Source organism: Malaclemys terrapin, chromosome 2 (assembly GCF_027887155.1).
Source record: "Malaclemys terrapin pileata isolate rMalTer1 chromosome 2, rMalTer1.hap1, whole genome shotgun sequence".
In the NCBI taxonomy this organism is placed as follows: domain Eukaryota; kingdom Metazoa; phylum Chordata; order Testudines; family Emydidae; genus Malaclemys; species Malaclemys terrapin.
This window is the reverse complement of record NC_071506.1, coordinates 13,945,285-13,960,553: the sequence shown is the minus strand read 5'-3', so window position 1 is coordinate 13,960,553 and position 15,269 is coordinate 13,945,285.

Sequence of the window (15,269 nt, the reverse complement as noted above, 5' to 3'; positions counted from 1 at the left end):
ATACCACATCTCAGTGGGGAAACATAAAGGTGGTATAAGAGAGTGGAGGACCTGACCATTTCTAGCAGTGGATGTTTCAGTCTCCATGTTATCTTGTCAGTAATTATGCTGGTGGTTTTTCTGAGGTGAGCATCTCCCCATTAGGGGCTGATGTTCATGATGTTTATAACAGAGCCACAAGAAACAACTCCTGGAAATTTGAGCATCATTAATAGATTTAATACTAATTTCCAGTGACAATGTGAATTAGGATAAGCCTGAAGTCATAGCTATTACTGCTTTTCAATTTGGAGCTCTGTACAGCTGAAGCAATTATATATTCAGGGGAAAAAAGGGATACAATGGATCTATGTGCAATAATAAATCAGATCGAATTTGACTTTGATAGTTGGGAGTAGATTATACTCTTTACAAGGGAAAATAAATTTAGTAAAATGAAAAATTCTTCTCTGCCCTCCTATTTCCCCCTCCTCCTTTTTTCCCCCTCTCTTTCTGTTCTGCTTAGGATCTTACACCTTGCTCTCCATTATTTTGTACTAAACTGGCTATCTTAAAATAGAAGCGCCCATGACAATGATCATCCAAGAAATTTGGCCATATGCTCAGGCAGACTTTTTGCAAACTGGGAGTTGAGAGGATATTGACAAACCCTTATTTTAAAAATGTGTAGAAACGGTAGCCGACAGCAAACATAAAACTGACTCAATATGTCGTTTTACTCTGACCTACCAAATTGTTCACTGGAAAACATTAAGAATGTATGGCACAATGACACAGTGTTAATAAACATGGCAAATTATGGAATGGGTTTAATAGACACCTCAAATCTTCTGCCAAACGCCTTGTAGGATCAAAATAAATTAGTTTAATGAAGGCTTATGCCAAAAAATTATCAGAACTCTCTTTTAGTACATTAAACAGTGAAAATTACTCTTGTCCTTTCAAAATAGAAAGTTACCATAGACTCCTTATGCTAGCTAAACAAGCTTCTGTTTTTATTTCTGCCAGTCAGAGGCAAAAATCGAACTTCAGTCAATTTGTACAGGTCAGTTTGTGCTGTTGCAAACCTGACCATTTTTTATCACAGATTGTTTTTATTATATTAATAGTACTATATAGATGTGTGGAACACAAATATAGGCTAGTGATTTTAACGGACAGTGAGATGTAATTTAGGCAAATAAAATATTTAGGGTGAAATCCGGGCCCCAATGAAGTCAATGGAAGTTTTACCATTAACTTCAATGGGGCCAGAATCTCACTCTTGAACTTAAATTACAAACTACTGTGTACAGAATAGCCCAATTAAGAGAACCTACTGACTTATTAGTAATTAACTTCCATCTCTTGCAAAGTGCTGAGTGGTCTGGTTGATAGCAGTTTGTCCTATTAGTGATGATTTGTTTGTTGAAAGAACCCCAAGTCGGTGTCTTCATTCCCAAATCTTCCTTGGGGTAATTAATTTCACATTTTTCCCTTCTGTGTTATATTGCCTCATTATCTGTTGAATTAAGAATTAAGAATTATAGTGGTAGCATCCTGTCCTGTGTTAGTAGGAGACAAGATACAGGTCTGTCGCATCTTATGCGCATTTAACATGCACGATTTCAACTTTACGCGGTCGGCAAAAAAAAAAAAAAAAGAGAGAGAGAAAAATAATAATTTTAATACTATACCTATAGTGCGGGCAATTTCACCCACCATTGAACTCAATGGGATTTTGGCTATACGCGGTTTTCACTTTACGCGCTAACCGCGAAACGGAACCCCCGCATAAGATGAGATAGACCTGTATACATGGCATCTCCTTGAGAACCATATTGGCTTCTTATGAATGATGAATAGAATGGTTCCTGGTTTAGTTACGTATTTCCCCATGGCATGACCACATGTGGCCTGCTCAACAATCCTTTTCTTATGTAAAATAGCTATTCTTGCTTAAGATCATTCATTTCTGTCTCCCATGCATGCAGCTGCTAGGGCATCAAAATATTACCTGAAGCCAGATTACCCTTTGTGGTTTTTGCTGCCGTGTTTGTATGGCAATATTTTGGTCTATTTGTTTAAGAATTCCATTCAGAGTGTCTAAATATAGAGTTCAACGCAAATGACAAGTCTAAAATGAGCTGAGTGCTACCTTGCTGTATGCATTTTGAGAATGGTCATTTGTATGTACATTCTGAGATGATGCGCCAGATTGTCAGCTTGTGAAAATTAACTTGGCTCCTCTGATGTTTCAGTTCTTTACACCTACTGAGAATTTGGCCTGAAGTATATCAAAAAGCTAATATGTTTTGAGAAGTGGTATTCCTTTGGACACTACATTTTTTCTACTGGGGGACCTCAGAAGTATTCTACCCATTAGTAAATTACAGGACAACATCTACTGATTCAGCTGACTAGCAAAAGATTGCTACTTAATAAACCGAAAGCATCTGAAGGTTGATGAAAGAGTATATTGAGGGAGGAGAGTACATGTGCCTGAGTGAGTTATTCCATTTCAGTGAACACAAGATGCATGTCAGGAACTGTGGGAAAGTTTCTTGTTGTTTTTTGTGATTGTAATTTGGACCTTAATTTTTAACTGATGACTAGCATTGTAAAACTGGTTTTGTAAAAAAAAAAACATGGTGTCTTTGAAGAAATTAAAGGAGAAAAACACCGTCATATCCTTTTCATAGGTCACTCCCCCGCCCCAAATCATTAGGTTCTAACAACCCTTGTTTACCATGGGTCTGCTCTGGAATGGAAAAAGGCTCTGCATCACAATACAAATTCCTGAGCTCTCTAGTCCCATTAGACAATGGTTTTATATATTTATTTTATTTAAATTAACAGGTTTTCTTTGGCAACCACATGATAGCTGCTCATTTTCAAAGTGTCAGCCCACTTGTTACCATCTGTCTAGTAAGATCATTTGTCAGCATTATGTGTTGGTATCAATTTTAGGTACTTATAGGGCACCCATTATCATGGTATCTGAGCACCTCACATTCTTTAATCTATTGATCATCACAACATCCCAGTGATGTTGGGAAGTACTATTACCCCCATTTTGCACATGGAGGATTGAGAGGCTCAGTGACTTGCCTAACGTCAAGGGGAGGTTTGTAGCAGTGCAGGGACTTGAACTGAAATCTTCGAAGTCCTAGGCTGGCATTTTAATCTCCTTCTCTGTAGCTCAGGGCTACATGTCGTCAGGGCCACTTGCATTAGAACAATAACTCATTCAGTATGGCGTAAGGCATACACTGAAACATTTAGAAGTGCCACAATTCAGGCCCCGTTGGAAAATCGTGGTATGAACTTCTGACTAATGTTTATCTACTTTTTAAAAAACTTATTTTGATAAGTACCTTTCGGAAGTGCCAAAAAAAAAAGTATTTGAGCGATTTGCCATTTCAGATTATACCACTGGTCCATTAGGTCTGGCGGCCAACCCCCAACAGTGTCCAATACGTGTCACATCAGACAAAAGGGAAACCCCCTCAATATACCTAGCCAATTGTGCTGTTCTGTATAGCTGAGTAAGTAATAGCCCATTTTTGGTGTGCCATTATCCCAGAGTCAGTCCTTCGAGGGAAAGCCCAGTTATGTAGGCACTAGCTGGATGCACTGCCTACTTGGTGTCCAGAGTAAATTCAGTGCTATCGTGACGTAATACTGCTGCCAATGTTAACCGGAGACTTTACACTTACACCGGGCTTATCATTTGAGGATCTCACTAACCTTCCCAAAAGGCTCTAGAAGTAAGTCAATGATAATACATTTGGACCTACTGGAAGGCAGCCAGCTCCAGGTTGGAAGTCAGAAGCTGTATTACAGTGCGCAGCAACACTGCACAAGTTCAGGACAGGAAAAGTAATTGAAATTGCAGAGGGTATTTAGGCAGGCATGATGTAATTACCTTTAATTGGATCTGGGCAATGTCCCAGCATTAACACCCTATTTGGAGAGAGTGCCATGGGCTCTCTAATGAATACAAGTTGTCAGGATCTTGGTTTCATCAAAGACCGAGAAGGGCTGATTCCCAGTTACTCTAAGGTTCATTTATGCCATTCTAGCAGCATTAAAGTAGGCAGAAATGTCTTCTTGAGATTAGCTGTTGTACAGAGGCTATTCCTGGCCAGTGTTCAGCTGGTACAAAGGCTCTGTACCAGTCTTTCTCATAGTCCCATGCCTACAGGGTGTACCAAGGGCATGTGATAGTGTGGCCAGAGTGTGCTACACTACAGCTATTCTTTGCTTCTCTGAGGACTTATGGAACAAAGCGTACGTTAGAATAGCCTTGAGGTTGCTCTAACTTACACTGACTGCCAGGCCAGTGTCTACATGGCCCTGTAATTTGGAGAGTGCAAAGGAGGCTTAAATCTACCTTTGCTCCCACCAAACCAAATCCCCAATCACAGGAATGGAGTAACTAAGAAACAGGCCCAGAGTTCAGATGACGCATGTGCAGTGCAAATCCATAATTAGCCCATGTTGTTAAATAGGCCACTTAATAGGATGTGTGTCCATGTGTCCTATCAAGAGATTACTCAAAAGACATTCAAGTCCCTTGTATGATGCAAATTTTTCAAATCCAAATTTAGGGTTTTGGAGTTGTTGTTTTTTAGAAGTTCCATTAGATTAAAGAGAATATGGGAGGGATATAATACTCTGATATAAAAACCGGAGTCTGTTATTTTCCAAAGCAGTTGAGAAGAGAGCGCAGAAAACTCGGCTCAACTTTCAAGGCGATCGAAACAGCCAAGGTCTTTCAATTAACGCTGCTGCAACCACTCTCAAGACTTGCCTTTTCAGTATTTGAAAGGATAAGCTCATTTGCATTGTTCAACTGTTTATAAACCACTCAAAAGGGATTTAAAAGGCAATGGGAAAAACTCTGACATTAGAACCTCAGGATTTTTGCATAGCCTGCAGTTTTCTGTATTGCCATTGTAATGTGACAAGTGGCTAGCACAAACGATGACTGCTAAGTTACATAAGTCCATGAACTGCTGTAGTATGCCATAAAGACAGTCAGGAGGTTAAGGCCCTGTAGTTCAACCCCAGAAATTTAAAGCTTAGTTGTCTAGTTTTGTTTTGTGTAGCACATTAACAGGAACGTGTACAGTGATTGTGAGCGTTATGCCTTGGGAAGGACAGTGGGAAAGTCCTGTAAGTGTAATAGGTCATTACTATGAATGACCTAATCAAGCTACATAGTACTCAGCAGTTAGGTAGCCATAGGCTCAAGACTCAACCAGAGAATTCCCCATCAGTAGTAGACCCAGGATGGGAAGTAATGAATAGGGCCCTACGAAATTCACGGTCCATTTTGGTCACTTTCACGGTCATAGTATTTTAAAAATCATAAATGTCATGATTTCTGCTATTTAAATCTGAAATTTCACAGTGTTGTAATTGTAGGAATCCTGCCCGAAAAAGGAGTTGGGGGGGAGGGCAAAGTTATTGGGGGGGGGGGGGGTTGCGGTACTGCTACCCTTACTTCTGCAGTGCAGAGCTGGGTAGCTGGAAAGTGGCGGCTGCTGGCCAGGGGCCCAGCTCTGAAGGCAGAGTCGCTGCCAGCAGCAACGCAGAAGTAAGGACGGCATGGTATGGTATTGCCACCTTTACTTCTGCACTGCTGCCTGCAGAGCTGGGCCCTCGGTCAGCAGCCGCCACTCTCCGGCCCCCCAGCTCTGAAGGCAGCAGCACAGAAATAAGGGTGGCATTGGATGATATTCCCACCCTTACTTCTGCGCTGCTGCTGGCAGTGGCTCTGCCTTCAGAGCCGGGCACCCGGCTAACAATCACCGCTGTCCAGCCGCCCAGCTCTGAAGGCAGCGCAGAAGTAAGGGTGGCAAAACCGTGACCCCCATAAAATAACCTTGCAACTCCCTTTTGGGTCAGCACTCCCAATTTGAGAACCACTGGTCTCCCCTGTGAAATCAATATAGCATAGGGTAAGAGCACACAAAAGGGCCCTAGTAATGAATGACAACATGGTACCAGCAGCTACGGGATGTGGCTTCCATTGGAACCTCGGGTGGGAGTGGGTGTGCAGCTGTAGAGAAAGCGGCAGACGCTGAATTTGGTACAATGATATTGTTTCTTAAGATGAGAAGCAAGCTCACCCAACAAAGCTAACTCCTGTGCAATCCCACTGAATTTAGTGCTGTGACTGTGGGCCACTATCTGCCCCAGAGTTGAATTCTGTTACCTGAAAGCTCATCGTCTGCTTTTGCATCACTCAGTGTTTCCTCCAAGAGTTCCTTTTGTATTAAGAAGTGCCACCACAGCACGCAAATGCCGTTGGTTGCATGGTTCTTTACAGCTCTACAGAAAGTTCTTGCCTTAGAGCTTACACTCCAAAGAGTTGGTGATCCCCATGTAATTCTTAGAGGACAGAGACCACCATCCAAATAGCTACAATTTTAGAAGCAAAGGAATAGGCTACAGAAGGTCTATGTAGGAGATTATTGAGGCCCACTGGCAAGTAAGTACCCACTACCCATGCTGTAATTATTCTAAGGCTAGCGGATTGTAATAATGTGATGCTGTCACTTTTAACTAGGATAAAGGATACTCTTCGGGGGCAAGGCTGCTGTTGCTTGGTTATGCTGGCAAACTCTCTGCTACTTGTTAAGATCAGCATTGGGAAGGGAGTCAGACTGTAAGACACAAAAGCAGAATGGCACCGAAGGTGACAAGAAGGGGTACTCAGTTGTAGGGATTTGTCATGGAATTATTACACCTCTCCAAGGTACGTTTGTCTAGCTATATTAGAATACTGACTATTGATCTTAGGCTACCAAGATGAGCTATATAAGAAATGTGATAAGAATAGTTCATATTCCTAAAGCACTTTGTAAAGGAGTTCCCTGAACTGCAGCCAGCTCTGGGGTGGAACACAGCAGCTGTTTACAGGTGCAAAGCAACAGTACACTGGAATCTAGGAAGAGTACAGAATACTGTATCCAATCAAAACATAATGCAGGGGATCAGAACTTCTGTTTCTAATCTTATCTATTAGGTGTCCCCTCCAACACAAGCCTGTAGAACCTTGGTTGGGTGCTGGATCAATGCTGACAAGGGGATGAGGATCACCTCCTTATTCACCTCCTGTTTCCTTCAACCTACTGGGTCCCGAGCACTGATTTTGCAATCGGATGTGATCACAGCCCAAGGTGGCATGGTGGCACAGCAATATCACTCAAGCAAAGGATAGAACTCCACTGACACTACCTGTTCAATGAATACAGGTAGGTGATCCACCACATCAGATGGCCCCTGGCCCACTAGGGCTCTATAAACAAGTGGTCGAGTCAATATGGTGTCACACGGTGCAAGTTAAACACTGAAGAGATGTGCCCTGAGACCTTGTCTCGGGTAAATATTCTGCCAAGCAGGTCCTGCAGTAAGTTACAAGAGTAGCTAAATCAGACAATAGTCCAAGTGGGATCCACACACTTTTAATGTAACAGAGTCTGTGACCTGAAGAGACAGTTCAGGTCGCAGCCTGGGAAAGACTCCAAGAAGCTTCTAACAAGATTCTTCAGGTTATAAAGTGCCAGCTGGGAGAGCCTGATTAATATGTTCCTCAGAAGGCTTAGCATTGAGCAGAACTCCAGAGCTCTGGCTCTCAGCAGTGGCCTGCACCTCACATCCAGAGACTGATCACTCCCAGGCAAGGCTGACGGCAGCCCAAAGGATCTGCACCTTGCAGCTGCTGACAAGCTGCTTAAACGGTGACTATAGAAAGGCTTTTGGTTTCTCTCCCTTCCCCCACAGTGAGGCACGTCGCTTACACATGATCTCACTTTATAGGAGAAAAACCCAAATCCGTGGCCCTGACCCTTGCAGTGAAACGCGCGTCTCAGACCCTGTCTGCTCTGTAATAGCTTTTCTATTTTTACTTCGCAGCTCTGCGTGTCTGACCTGGTTTGTAAATAGATGTTCTACAGCAATAGGCATCACCAGGTGAGGGGGAGTGGACACAATTGCTTAAGCATCTCGATTTTCTCTCCTAGCAACATGTATGTACTTGAGTTTCCACCTGCATTCACATACTGAGACACCTTGCTCAGCACAGCATCCGTGTTCAGCAAGAGCACTTAAGCATGTTCTTAACTTCAAGCTTGGGTTGGGGTTTCAGAAGTGCCCAGGTGACTTAGAGGCACAAGCCCCATTGATTTTTCAATAAGACTTGTGCTCCTCAGTCACTTAGATGCTTTCAAAAACCCCACCCGGCATACCTATGTCCCAGGGAAATCAATGGGACTTAAACATGTGCTTAAAGTTAAGCACATGCCTAAGTGCTTTCCTCAGTCGGGACTTTCCTTACTAGCCTGCACAAATTGACGTTCGCTTCATTCTCTCCCACCGCTTACATGTTACTAAATAAAAAACAACAACCCCTTCCCCAACAAACACACCCACGCTAACAAATATACGGCTTATATGCAATAAATTTTGATAAGAGAGAGATGATCCCTCTGTGTCCATCCCCCTGCCCAACGACACTGGCATTCACTGACTATAACACAAGAGTTCTCTTTTGATAAGCCAAATGGAGCACAGTGTATGTGGGCATGCCGCTAATCAAATGGCTCCTTGATAAACGGTGGCGCTTATTAATCTGCAGCTCTTTTGGTCTATTACAGATACGTCGTAGAGAGCAGGCAGCATTTTCAATTACACCCAGGCACTTATTTTTCAATGAGTTTTTTACTATTAAACCCCCCAGCCAACTGCAATTTATTATTATATATCACTCTCCTTTGAGTACCTGCAACATTTCACATTCTCTGGGCAGAACAGAGCGCCACCTTATTTCATGTATCTGTAAATGTATTGTTCCCATTAGCTCTATGTAATAGGCTTTAAAATTTAAAAAGCCTCGGCTGTATTTTAAGACAGGCTTCCTGATCCATCTGTATCTTTCAACAATGGTCAGAATTTTAAGTACCTGCCTGTATGTATTGTGGTCTGATTAGGGTAAAAGAAGCGGTTAGAGGCAAAAAGGCATCCTTTAAAACCTGGAAGTCAAATCCTAGTGAGAAAAATAGACAGGAACATAAACTTTGGCAAGTCAAGTGTAAAAGTGTAAATAGCCAAGCCAAAAAATAATTTGAAGAGCAACTACCTAAAGAAAAGGACAAAAACTAATAGTAAAAAGGGGGGGAAAGTACATCAGAATCAGGAAGCCTGCCACTGGATGTTTGTGGTACCAAAGGAGCATTCAAGGAAGATAAGGCCATTGCAGAGAAACTAAATGAATTCTTTGCATTAGTCATCACTGAAGAGGGTGTTAGGGAGATTCTCACACCTGAGCATTCTTTTTAAGTGACAAATCTGAGGAACTGTCCCAGATTGAGGTGTCCATAGAAGAGGTTTTGGAACAAATTGATAAGTTAAACAGTAATAAGTTACCAGGACCAGATGGTATTCATCCAAGAGTTCTGAAGGAACTCAAATCTAAAATTGCAGAACTACTAACTGTGGCATGTAATCTGTCACTTAAATCAGCTTCTGACTGGAGGATAGCTAATGTGATGCCAATTTTTTAAAAAGGCTCCAGAGGTGATTCTGGCAATTACAGGCCAGTAAGCCTAACTTTAGTACCAGGCAAATTGGTTGAACCTATAATAAAGGACAGAATTATCAGACACGAAGATGAACATGATTTGTTGGGGAAAAGTCACTACGGCTTGTGTAAAGGGAAATCATGCCACACCAACCTATTAGAATTCTTTGATGGGGAGTCAGCAGACATGCACAATGGGGATCTGGTGGATATAGTGTACTTGGACTTTCAGAAAGCCTTTGACAAGCTTCCTCACCAAAGGCTCTTAAGTAAAGTAAGCTGTCATGGGTAAGTGGAAAGGTCCTCTCATGGATCAGTAGCTGGTTAAAAGACAAGAAACAAAAGGTAGAATAAATGGTCAGTTTTCAGAATGAGGAGAGGTAAACAGTGGTGTCCCCAGGGTGGACAGTGGGATGGCAAGTTTGCAGACAATACAAAATTACTCAAGATAGTTAAGTTCAAAGCAGACTGTGAAGAGTTACAAAGGGAACTCACAAAACTGGATGACTAGGCAACAAAATGGCAGATGAAATTCATATTGATAAATGCAAAGTAATGAACACTGGAAAACATATTCCCAACTATACCTAAAAATAATGGGGTCTAAATTTGGGCAATTTGGGAAAAATTCAGAAATGGGAGTGTGTTGGAGTCACTTGACTCGTAGTAACCAAGGCTGGTGGATACCAGTGTGTGGCTGGGGTGTAACAAGCTGGCGACTGGAGTCTGAGCACTGAGCCAGAGCTGCTGAAGGTACAGACACTCAGTGTATGCTTGCCTGCTGGCTCCAGGCTGTGAGCCACAGCAACAGAGCATTTAAGGCACCTGGGGTTACAGGGCAGGTGGTGACACAACCCCTAACTGGTCTGGATTGCACCCCAGAACATGCCAGTCCCATGACTTTCAATAGGTCTTGAGTTTGTAACTCACCTAGGTGTGATTGAAAATCCCACCCAATCACCTATTATTTGGCAGCCCTTCCCAAAAATCAGGTAAATGCTTTCAGATTATGGATTCAGAGAGTTGACAATGCCTTTTAGTGTCATTTGTACATGCCTTGTATTCTGGCATTAGTTGTAATTAGGGCCTCTGATTTTAGGTTTTAACCGATCGACATTGATAAAACACGCCTGATACAGAAAACGTAATCTGTTGTTTATCCAATAAATGCAGGGAAAACATTGGGAATGGTTATGCAGGTCATGCGGGCTTCACCCCTTTCCCAGTGCAGTTTGTTTACCCTGCCCCCTGGCTTGTATCTAAAGGCTTGTCTACTCAGGGCAGTAATGTGGAATACGGGAGCGGAGATTATTTCTAAAATGCACTAACGTGTTGCGTATTAATTGGTCTGCGAAGATCCTGCTGGTGTGCGATAAAGGTTCCCTAGTGCGCTTCAAACTAGTGGTGTTTGAAATAGGATTATGTGCATACACAAAAAGTAAGCTCCCCCAATTTGGGGATATTTACATAGAATTCAAACATTGCTAAAATAAACCCTAATCAACAGAAGCCCTAGATATCATTGTGAAGCTGCACTTTATATATTTAACGTGTTCAAGAAAAGTTACATGACTTCAGGGTTTTTTTAATGGGATTCTTATGCTGATCAAACCTCAGCACTGGTCTCTGGATGGATCTTGGTGGGTGCAATGGGATGGAATTAGTCACCAGTGCTCATGGTTTATTTTCAAAAGCTGCCTTTTACTTCAAGGTATTTGGAGGGGGGAGGCAGGGGGCGGAGAGTGCTTTTTAAAAATTGTGGCTGCGTTTAATAAGAAATCCATGTGTGTGACTTCAGTGCCTATGAAACCTAAGGACTGCAAGTGCTGATCAGAGCCAGACAGAATGTTGTCAGGTGCCAAACCTCAACCCAGCACCAGTGAAAGTCCAGTCTTGGCCCTCTCATTAGCACAGGATGCCAATTATGCAATACAGCCATGAACAGAGGTTTTGTCATATGCATAAATGGGGCCTGAGGAGGGACCTGCAAGCCAATTTTCACCTGACACCAAATCCTAGATTTGGACCTAAGCATCCAAAGTCAAAGCCATTTTGCCACTGAATATTCCACAGGCCGGGTTATCACCGGAGCAACAGAATACTACTGAGCATCAGAACAGGGCATGCAAAGTACAATGGTGGGAAAATGAGCACCCTTTCGATCCATTCAAATCTATAGTAGATGGTTATAAATGACCTGACTTTTGTTTATCACAGTGATTTCTGGATCTAGGCAAGCGCTGCTTAGATATTCCCTCTCGTCTTTTACATTAGCTGACGAATTAATCAGCTGTATCTGAATTCCCTCATGTTAGGACCCATCACCTACTAAGTCCTCTGGCAAGATGAGTTATTTGCCTTTGGGGTTTTCCTATAACTGCACTCATCCCTGACCCCAGGCTTTGCCCTTTGAAAAGCAAATGAACCGTATTGTTCAACCGTTTAATGTCCATCTAGAGGCCAGCATTTATGAGCCTGGTTGAAGTCTCTGTTACCTCAGTGGGTTGCACAGCTCTTGATTCATATTCGGATCATTGTCCTTCTGTTTTTGGAAACAACCCAGATTATTAGCTTTGGAAAGCTCAGCTTGGACCAAATGTAGCTCCAAAACAAACGAACAAAAAAGGTAGCAGCAGTTTTGACACCAGAACTGCACTCGCTGCAGCAAAAGCAGAGTATAGGGGAACTGCGGCCATCTTTCAAGTAAGACACAAAACCAAAGACCTCACCACTTGTGGCTTTGAAAGATCCCATGGCACTTTCACAAGAACAGGGAACTTAGCTCCCATCTGTTCAGAAACTCCAACTTGGGGTCATTACTATGCATTTTTTTCTGGTGAAATTCCTGCTGCAGTTCCAACAGCAGAAGTTATTTTTCACTTCCTGTCAAACTCTTACATGGCACTGCTGTGTGCTGGTCAACAGTTGCTGCATTCCGCCCCAGGGATGGCTGCAGTTCTGCAGTGGCTGTAGCAGTTCCTGGTTCTCAAGCCTTTGAGATCCATTGGAGTGACGAGCTCTTGTCAGTCCCTAGGGCTTTAAAATTCCTTTTCTCTCCTGTCTGCAGATTGACGAGCCTTGACTTGGCTATAGGTTGGGATTATCCGCAAAATATTATATCTTCACAGATGACCAGTTCCCCAAAAGCATTTAGCAATCTCTTTTGCATGAGATTTTTATTGCTACCAAATCCCATTGTGAATGTTTGATACTAAATCCACCTCTATGTACTACAGGTCAATAGTATATGCAATTAAGTTCTTGTTGATTACAACAACTCAAATACTTATAGTTTCCCAGATGTCTTGGAAATGACTCATTCTGCCTATGCTTAGCAGTAGGGTGCCATATGTTTAATTTGAATTTGCCTTTTATTATTTTTATTTTGAAATGAAAAGGCCAGATTTTTAGATGGTGTAGCTCCGTGGACATTGGTGGAGCTATCTGGATTTCCACCAGTTGTGGATCCATCTGTCCCTTAGTGTATAATGCGCACACATTATACAACGCAAATGACTTTCTCAAACAATGTGTCTGCCAGCCAATGAGTGCAGAATTACTGCCATGACAGTCCACCGCTTGCACTTGCTATGGGATCAGGGCAATGACACAGATGGCCCATACTGAATTGGCAATGAGCAGGCACAGGGCCAGATTAACTTTTTGTGGGCCCAGCGCCAAACGTATTTGTGGGCCCCCCTTGGGAATGAAGGGGTCAGGGGCAAGAGCACAGTGGTCAGGGTGGATTTGATTTAAATCACTAGTCAGGAAGACTCGATTTAATAATGGTTTTCTACATAAAAGTGCATTCTTGTTGGTTGTTATAACCTTAAGACATATTCTTTACAACTCAGAGATAGATGTAGATTTCATTTTTAGAAGGTACACACTACACATTTTTAAACAGTGATTTATTTTGAAAACTTTTCAGATGAGTTTTACAGCTATATCAGAAAATGAATGATTGTCTGGTTATTTCTTTTACCAAAGGTAATTGAAGTAGATATTTATGAAGTCATTGGGAAGTGAACTAGCTCCAATTCAAAAGGTTAATCATTAATATTTGGAGGATTTTCTTGCCAGGCTTGTATTAGGAGAACATCACCCGACAGACATTTAAATTGTTTTATTTAACTAAAATAACAATGTTAATATTTGGAGGATTTTCTTGCCAGGCTGTATTAGGAGAACATCACCCGACAGACATTTAAATTGTTTTATTTAACTAAAATAACAATGTTAAGTATTCTGGATTTTTTCTTCAACAGCCAACATAATATTTTAACAAAAAAGCATATGTCCCTCGCTTCTCACATTTATCTCCAGACTTCTTCTCCTTGTTCAGATCTATTCCACCCCCAACAATCTTCTATGCATTGAACTTTTGGAAACTTTTCACTTTTAAAGAGAGGTAAGGGATTGACTCTGTGTACACAAATGTGCAGAGGGACAATAGAGTTGAGGTCTGTTATTTCTCACCTCTATATATTATTTTATTTTAAAACATTTTTGCTGCTAACAAGCATGTTACCTCTGGAGACACAAATCCACAGTCTGAGAACTGGAAAACTAAGCATCTCTGATGGTATCTTCTAGACTGAGCACTGAGTCCCATTGGGTAGATAGAAAGATTGACCTAAATAATCTATACAGAAGCCTGTGGAACCCCATATGTTTGGGTCCCTAATTCATGAACTATTAGAACTCATTTACAAAACTTTTCTTAAACATTACATGAATATATTGTCTCATACTATAGAATTAGAATTTATAATCCCTATTCCATGATGAGATATAATGTATCTTAATTAAAACTATCTTTAGGTAGGTGTTTTCCTCAAAAATCCGATTGAAATAAAAAAAAATCTGATTTTTTTTATTTTTTTTTAAAAAGTCATTGATTTTTATCCACTCTGAGAGTGGGGCATGGTGTGTGGGTGGGGAGGATTGGTCCCCAGCTGGAGCGAGGCAGGGGCCAGGGGCAAGATGAGTACAGTGGGGCATGGTGGGAGGATTAGTCCCTGATGACTGGAGGCAAGGCAGGGGCTGGGGGCAAAAGCACAGCGGGGCAGGAGCAAGAGTTGGTTCCTGGAGCAAGGGAGGGACGGGGGGTGGGGGGGAGGTAAACTGCAAGTGCAGCAGGGCTCAGGAGGGGTGGGGGGACCCTGTTACCCCTTCTCCCTGGTTCTAGCCCCTTCTCTTTGTCTCTCTCTGCACTGAGCTCAGGGTGGGGGTGCACTGAGCACAGAGCTGAGGGTGCAGGTCTGGGAGGGAATTAGGGTGCAGGAGCAGGCTGGGGGTTGGGGTGCAGGGTCTGGCCAGGAGCTAGGGTGAGGGAGGGGGCTCAGGGTTGGGGCAGGAGGTTGGGGTGTGGAGCACTTACCTGGGGAAGCTCCCATTTGGTGTGAGGGGTGCAGGTGGGAATGTGGGAGGGGGTGCAGGAGCTCCTGTTTGGTGTTCAGGGTGGGGGTGGGGATGTGGGCGGGGGGTGCAGGAGTCAGGGCATGGGGTGGGGTGGGGCTGGGTATGTGGGGGGGTGCAGGAGTCAGGGCAGGGGGCTGGGGGTGTGTGAGGGGGTGTAGGAGTCAGGGCAGAGGGCTGGGGGTGTGGGCTGGGGTTATGGTTGTGGGGAAGTGCTGGGAAGGGAGAGGGAGATGGAGGGGCAGGAACGCGGCATGCTTGGGGGAAGAGGCAGGGG